Raw genomic sequence first — 8,632 nt, 5'->3', positions numbered from 1 at the left:
CTGAGCTGGGGCATACAAAGTACATCTTTAAAACATTTGTGGTTTTCCTGGATCTCCCAGGCACAAGGTCTGCCACACTTCTGAGGGCTCAACCCTGGTCATCTCCCAAGTCCTTTTAGATTTCACTGGTGAGGATGAAGGATGTATTTGACTTAGTCTTTCCCGTAACTGTAGACCTGACCACTCTGCTGGCATCCACATGCTGGCATATCTGAGTCACACTGACAGTAAGCGTATGGACCTTGCAATGCCACTACATGCTTGTGTATTTCAATTCCTTGAAAAGTTTCAGAGACACAAACAATTCTTTTCTTGCCTGGTGTTTTGTTCTGTCTCTAAGAGCCACTGCAATGGCACCGGACACTTCGGTTTTTTCCCAACTGCACCACAGGGATGTCGGGTGCAGTATGCATCCCAGACTCTGGAGTAGCATTTGGTCAAAGGGATGAGTTTATTCTGTTCCTTTCTGCTGGTTGGACCCCACAGTAGTCCTGCCTTGTACTGTATTCTTGCAGCTCATGTTACCATAATGGTCTTGGTTCCTGTCTCTTGCTCTCTTTTTAAGATCCAAATGTGCTTCCTAGGAGTCTGTCTTTTCTCTGTGATCAAAATTAATTTACTTGTGTCAACAAACACTTTGCAGCTGAATCAAGCCCTAGTGTTTGATCTTTGCGATTCTTTCTTCTTGTAGGACTGCTACTTTTCCCCCCATGATATTTACTTGTTCTTAAAACCCCCTGGAGGGTCAGCTATGAGTTGGTTCTGACCCAACAGTACACAATTAACACCAATAACACTTTCCCCAAATACTTCAGATACACAGCTTTGCTGTGCAGTTCATTCTAACTCACGGAGTGACCCTTCATGTTTCTGAAGCCGCAAGCCTTTACAGGAGGTTGACAGCCTCTCTCCCTCAGAGTGGCTAGTAGATTTGGACAGCCAACCTTTAAGAAATCAGCTCCACCTGTAATAGGCTAGGTCACCAGAGCTCCATTTGCTAAAGAACCTAGGACTCACATTATGGCACCCTTGTAGGTGACCAAATCTCCTAAGTGGGCATAAAATAGTGTCAGATAAGGGTCTTTACTACAGTATTACACATCTCTCCGCAAATATGGTGACACTACATTGTGATGTGTTCCCCTTAGTACCATAGGCATTGTCTCTGGCTAGCAAATCCTAAGCCAAATTGTCTGATGAGTCTTACACAAGCAGTGTTAAGAAATGCTTACCCACTGTCACATCTTTCTCACAGTGATATCCTTGTTGATATTCTGCTACTTGGTAAGTATAGATACATGACACAAGCCATGTGCCCTTAGTTGTGTAGTCTTGACCTTTTTAGAATACCATTAAGTGCTTAAATTCTAACTTCTCTATGTTATCTCCAAAAGATCTGTTCTAAACTGTAGTTTAAATTTCATTTGCAAAATAATAAGAATAATAATAATTAATAATAACCCCTCAAAACTCTACCTGCCCATTAAAATAGCATTAGAGAAAATATTAACGACAGAAATGTGTACTTGTTCCAGTTTAAATCACCTCTGTACCCACAATAATAACAACATAATCTCACTGACCTCTATATGAGCTGCTTTAAAAAAAATAAAAAGAAAGGGAGAAAGAGACGTGAGTTACGAGAACAATCCAATTAGAACAAAGAGATTACGGGGGAGAAAGAAAGAGAAATAAGGGAAAAGCAGATGAGCCAGGCCTAGGTATTCTGAGTGCCCTGGCTCTCCCATCCATCTAGAAAAACGTGATGGCCCATGTATCTGATCGGATGTGTTGATTAAAAATTTCCCTAGGTGGTATCTTGGAAGATGCCATATTAAAGCTCTTGTCTTACGTCTCTGAAGGATGTGAAAGGATGAGAAAATTAGTGCTGCGTTCGTAAAGGGATCTTATCCCTAAGGCCCAGCTTCTTTTATGAATCCATCATAGGAAAAGATCAGGTACTTGAAAAGTAGATTGAAGGAGAAACAGAGAAACGAGCCTTGGAATTAAATCACAATTTGAGCTGAGGTACTGACTTGAAGAAGAATCGCTGTGACATGGATTGCATCTTAAAGGTTGTTGCTACCTCTGCTTGAGTCAACTACACCTCATAGTGATGGCATGTGTAACGGAAGGAAGCAATGCCTGGTCCTGCACCCTAGGCAAGATTGTCAGTACGCTTGAGTCTATTGTTTTGGCTATTGTGTCAATGCATCTCACTGAAGGCTCCTCTCATTATCACTGACTTCATAAAATCTGACATCCTTTCTTGCAATTGCCCCCCCACCCCACCCCTTGTCCAAAGTAAGCAGGACAAAGTATCACCAATCCTTATCCTACAAAAAGTTTCCTGATTTCTTTTTTCGGAGATGGATTTGTTCGTGCTTGCAGTCCACAGTATATGTGATATTCTTGGTCAACACCAGTTTGAACGCCTTGTTTCTTCTGTCTTCCTCTTTCATTGTGCAGCTTTCATGTGCATAGGAGGCAGTTGAAGCAACAATGACTAAGTCAGGTGCACCTTAGTCATGAAATGTACATCCTTGCTTTTTTAACATTTGAAAGAGGTCTCGTGAAAGTACGCAGACTTGCACAGTCCAATAACGTTGACACCTTGACTATAGCTTTCCGTGGGCATGGGTTGTTGATTCAAGTTGAATGAAATAATTGACAACTTCAGTTTCTTTTTTATTTGTAGTGATGTTGTTTACTGGCCCAGTTTTGAGGATTTTTCTTTTCATTATACTCAGGTGTTACTTTTATTATGTAAATGATCAAAGCTGTCTCATTTTATGCCATGGAATTCTCATGTTCTAAGAAATAGGTCTTCCTCACAATCAGATTCTTGGCTGATAACAGTAGCAACATTTTTCACAAATGACTAAGGTTTGAGGACTAAGGTGCATTTGATTCAGGCCATAGTCTTACTTGCTATGCATCTGAGAGCTGGACAATGAATAAAGATGACAGAAAAAAATTGATGTCTTTGACCTGTGGTGTTGGAGAAGAGCACTGAACATCCCACGGACGGCCAAAAGAACAAACAGATATGTCTTACAGAGAGTGAAGCTGGGGTGCTCTGTGGAGGCAAGAATGATGAAGATTTGTCTTAATACTTTGGGTGTGTTGCTAGGAGGGGCTATTCCTTGGAGAAGGACATGATGCTGGGAAGGGTGGAAGGTTGGTGAAGAAGATGATGACCCTCAAACACGTGGGTGGATATGGTGACTGCTGCAATGGGCTCTTGTGTGTCAGAAAGTGTGAGAATGGCCCAGGACAGAACAGGATTCAGATCTTTTGTTCATAGGGTTGCTGTGAGTCATACTCTACTCAAAGCATCTAACAACAACAAGGGGTGAAGTACTTTTTATAGTGGGTCAAAGCATGCCAGGTAGTGCATAATGATAGACAGAAAAATAATTGAGGTTGTCAATGATTTCATTTTACTTGGATCAATAATAAACAACTTTGGTACCAGCAGTCAGGAGGTCAGGAGATCAAGAGACATATTGCACTGGGGAGTCTGCTGCCAGGGTCCTATCAAAAATAGTGAAGAGCAATGATATCAGTTTGAAGACTAAGGTGCACCTGAGTCAAGCCCTGGTCTTTTCAATCACTTGCTATGCATCTGAGAGCTAGACAATGAATAGAATAAAGATAACAGAGGAAGAATTGATGTCTTTAAGTTGTTGAAGAATACAGAAAATCCAACTGATTGCCAAAAGAACCTTTTGATTGCCTTTGGAAAAGTACAGCCAGAGTTCTCTTTAGAGGCAAGGATGGCAAAGATGGCATGTTGCTAGGAGAGGTTGTTCCTTGGAAAAGAAGACTCCCAAGGAGAAGGATTGACACAGTGACTGCAGCAATAGGCTCAAGTGTGTCAGAGATGATGAGGATGGCACAGGAGAGAAGAGAGGTCAAGTCTACTTTTCATCGTATCACTAGGAGTTGGATTTGATGACACCAAACCACAACATCAAGGAGTGAGAGTGGGTGGGTAATTACATCAAAATAGTCACTTGGTAAGCATTTAGCCTTCTTTGACTTCACTTGGTTAGCTCTTCTTTTGTACTCCTGCACTGATAGAACTTAATACATATTTAGATTTTAATAAGTTATTTACTTAATTTCATTAATTTTCTTGTGTATAACTGAGGCAGAAAGGCAGTTCCCATTGGCTGTATTCTGCCTGATGGAAATCATATGTACTAACAACTACATAGGTACATACATCAAAACAAAAATAATATTACTATGTGAAAGAAAACTCATTTAGTACCATTCTTTTTGATGATGATGATGATGATGCTATCTCACCACTTTACTTTTTCAGATAAACTTAAGAATTATTTCCTAAAATATCCCCAATTCCTATCAGTATCATAATCAGAACGATACTAAATGTATAGACTAATCTGGAAAAGCAAGCATTCTTCATTCAACTCTCCATTAAGGAAGATGGCATTGAGCCTAACAGTCTCCAAGTATCCCTCAAGATTCATTTTCTACCCTTTTTCGTTCTGCTGTGTACCTAAGAGGCTAATTTTTGTGAGTATATCCACAGGTTCCCTTGCTGTATGGTTTGCAACTAGCTTTATTATCTCTCAACTACTTTGGTAAAACCTTGTTTTCTGGTTACACTCCTTTCATGATGGCTGTATCTCTTGTCACTTGACCTCACTTTTAACCACATCTACTTTCTAGGTTTTGTAAAGTACTCCTTCACCACATCCCTTTTCACCTAGCAAGGATCCCTCTTGTGCTAGCCACACAGTGCTTCTGTTTCATCATTCCTTATTCTTGGGATATCTAGTGGCTTAGTCCTTAGTGAGTTGCACTGCTGGCCAAAGGCTGCATCTCTTTGGCAGTTCGAATCCACCAACGGCTTCGAGGGAGCAAGATGGTCAATCTCCTTCCATGCAATTTACAGCTTTGGAAATTCAATAGAGGTTCCGCTATGAGTAGATTCTGACTCAATAATAATGAGCTATCCTTTAGTAAATTCCCCTCAACTATCCTGAGGAGAGTATGACTTACTTCCTGCTGGGACCTCAATTGATTCAGCATTTTACTTTACTGAAAAATTAGTTTGTATCCAGTGTAATAGCATCTAGTGAATCGCCCCCATCATAAGCACAGATGTTTTTGTTGGCTCATTTATAAATGTTTTATATTTGTAACTGTTTTAATAAATTGAGAGGTTTTGTCTCTTTGTATCTTCTTAGACAGTTATTGCCATTATAAAAGAAAGTTTCAATTTGTGTGTTGTTTATTTTATTCTATCTTGAAAAATAGCTGACATAGTTATCTTGTTACTGCTACTCAATAAATACACTCTGCACTTCCCATTAATAACGGCATTGAATGTTGGCTCCCATTAATAAGGGCATTGAATGCTGGTTCCGAGTGGTCTATACTTCTTATTCTATTTGTTTTATTGTTTTATTTTGGGTTTGTTTTTTTTTTCCCTTGGCTCTTTTTTGTTTTTGTTTTGTATTTGCCTAGGAAATTAACACTCGCTACTGAAAAAGAAAACCAGTTGCAAGCTCAGGGACTAAACAAAACAAAAGCTTATTTCCAATTTGGGATCAATGCAATGACTGTCTCTGTTGGAAGAATGGCTAAGGATTTAGCTCCTCACTGAACACACGAGCCACTCATGGTAGAAAGTTGTGTCTATCTGCTTCCATGAAGATTATAGCCTTGGAAACCTTATGGGGCAATTCTACTCAGTCCTATTGTTGTAATGTGCGGTTGAGTCGACTACAGCTCATAGCGACTCTATGCACAATAGCTCTGAACCCTGCCCTATCCTAAGTTAATCTCACCATCTCCAACATACCCAAAGTACATGAGATGGAGCGTCAAAATCTTTACCTCTAAGGAGCAACTTGGCTTCATCCTCTCCATCACAGACTCATTTGTTCTCTTGGCAATCCATGGTATGTTCAATACTCTTCTCCAGCACCACAACTCGAAGGCATAAATTAAGGTATAAAAATCAGACAATAAGTGTTGGTAAGGATGAGAAGCAATTGAGACCCTCATACACTAAGGGTGGGAACTGAAAACATAGTTTGTTAGAGAACAGTCGTTTTATTCTTCAAAATTAAAAATAAATATACATATATATATGCAATATAATTTAGCAATTTTGCTTTTAGGAATATGTTGTTGTTGTTGTTATGTGCCATCAAGTTGTTTGCAACTCATAGCGACACTATGTACAATAGCCCTAAACTCTGCTCTGTCCTGTGTCAATCACACTGTCTCCGATACACTCATCCCGATTACCCCAGTCACTGAATCAATCCACCTCATAGAGGGCCTCCCTCAAGAAAAATAAAATCTTATACACAAATATTCACTGTCACCTTATTCAAAGTAGTCTAAAAATGGAAACTGCCTAATGTTTATTAACTAATAAATAGATAAAAAGTATTTAGTAAAGCCATGCAATGAAATAAGGCAGCACTTGCTTCTTCAAATCTTTCCTGAGAGAGTAAAATCAGAACACTCCTTAGAAGTGAGACAGCCAGACATCTCACACACTTTGCACATATTAGCAAAAGGAAGTAGTCCTTACAGAAGTACATTCTTAGTAAAATAGAGGCTCAGAAAAGCAAAAGAAGACAGTCATTAACAAAATGAATTGACACAGTGACTGTGGCAATGAGCTCAAACATAGCAGTGGTGGAAATGATAGGGCCATGTCCCTTCTTGTACGTGCATTGCTGTGCCTTAGCATTGATTCAGAGGCACTTAACACCAACGGCAACAACTTCTCACTTATCAACTCTTTTTTTCAGTCATTTCCCAACATTTTGCTTTTATCACAACAGTAAAAACATTGTCCAGGTCAACTTCAACACCCAGAGGTAAGGATGTTGGGAAAAGAAGGAGTCAGCAACCATGGGTGGTATAGGCTCCATCACTTGGGGGCTGGCTGGAAGGGCCTAAGCAGGGAGTGGAGTGGATGAGGGTGGCACCATCTGGAGCAATGGGTCCTTGCGGGTCCTTGCAGCCTCAGTGGGCAAAGTGAGTCTGCTGGACCCAACAGTGAGGGTTGAAGCTTCAACATGTTTGGGTTCTGGATGGGATCAATAGGATCTCAGCAGCTACAGCTTAAAGTGGAGGAGCAGGACAAGGTGAGGCTGGCAGTACAGAAGGAAGGCCGGGGGCACCAGAAGATGCAGCCACCAGCACTGCGTTGGAGTGAGTGGGAGGCTGCTGGGGGGGAAGACACCATAAGTAGGTCTGTGGTGCTGGAACAGGGGTGACCCTCACCAGCAGAACCAGGCGAAGAGGGTAGGCCACCACCCACCAGTACAAAAGGGAGGTGAAGGAGGGACCCACAGGTGCTACTTCAAAAGAAAGAGCAGCTGCCTCAGCTCAGAGAGGGTTCCCAGGTACCAGGAGTGCAATATTAACAGGGCCATAGGCACCACCAGGAGGTGCTGGTCCAGCAAGTGGCCTCTGAGGCTTGGAGAAACTTGACTTGGTAGAGAGAGGAAGAGAGCTAGTGAGTCCTAGTGACCACTCAGGATATATGTCTAGAGGTGCAGGAAGCAAATTCACTGAGAAGAGAGTGATGGACAAGTAGATAGGCGGTTCCAGCTGTTCAGAAACAAAACAAAACAAAAAGCAAAACAAAACACGTGGAAAAGAAGGTCCCTTCCAAAGGTCACAGGCCCAGGAGGATCATGGAAGAGGAAGTGGTAACTCCAGGGCGGAGGTGAGCACTGGAAGTAGAGATCAGGGAGCTAAAGAATGCTGTAACCCTGGAGAGTTGGAAGTCACTGCCCAACAGCCACCCTGACTTGGAACATCCTCATGTTGCCATGTTTGCATGAGCACGAAGGTGTGAGGAGTGAGTGTGTGTGTGAGTGTGTGTGTGTGTGTGTGTGTAAAAGGTAACGAAGCAGTCCTATAGGCTCCAGCATGGATGAACTTTGAAAATAAATACTAAAAAGAAGATAGTCACATAGGACCGTTATTCTTTGATTACATTAGTAAGATGTACAGAGCAGACTAATCTACAAAGATGAGAGCTGAAGGGTGTGGGACTTCTTTATGATGTGATAAAAACAATTCTAAAATTGGTTGCAGTGATGGTTACAACAACTCTAGACACTTTAAAGGACTTAAAAGGCACACTTTAAATGAGTGAGTTGTATAGTGTGTGAAGTACATATCAATAAAGGCATATGAAAAAAGAATAGATGCAAAAGTCTCGTTAAAGGCCCTTTGGGCAGTCATTGGATTGATATTAAAATTTGCATCAGATTATTGATGCTCACCATCTCCAGACTGTGTGGCTGCCGACATATTATTAAAACTCTCTGTGTCTCTCTTTCCTCACTCATTAAGTGGAGAGTGTGAGCCTACATTCGATTTGAGCTGTTTTGAATTGTAAATGGGTTGATACAGATGAGGTGCTTCTAATGGTGCCCAGCACATATTAGGAAGCCTTTTAGAGGAATAACACCTCGTATTTAATGTGTGCTTGTTACAAAATAGTTCTGGAATTCTTGGGAATGACCTAACATCTCTTTAGTATACAACTAATGGGTTGTTGTTTGTTAATGTTTTTAAAATTTTATAAGATTATGAAGTCATCATAAAATTATTA

Source organism: Elephantulus edwardii, unplaced genomic scaffold (genome assembly GCF_000299155.1).
Source record: "Elephantulus edwardii isolate Elephantulus edwardi_28Jun2011 unplaced genomic scaffold, EleEdw1.0 scaffold00062, whole genome shotgun sequence".
NCBI lineage: Eukaryota > Metazoa > Chordata > Mammalia > Macroscelidea > Macroscelididae > Elephantulus > Elephantulus edwardii.
Note: the sequence above shows the minus strand (reverse complement) of the source record.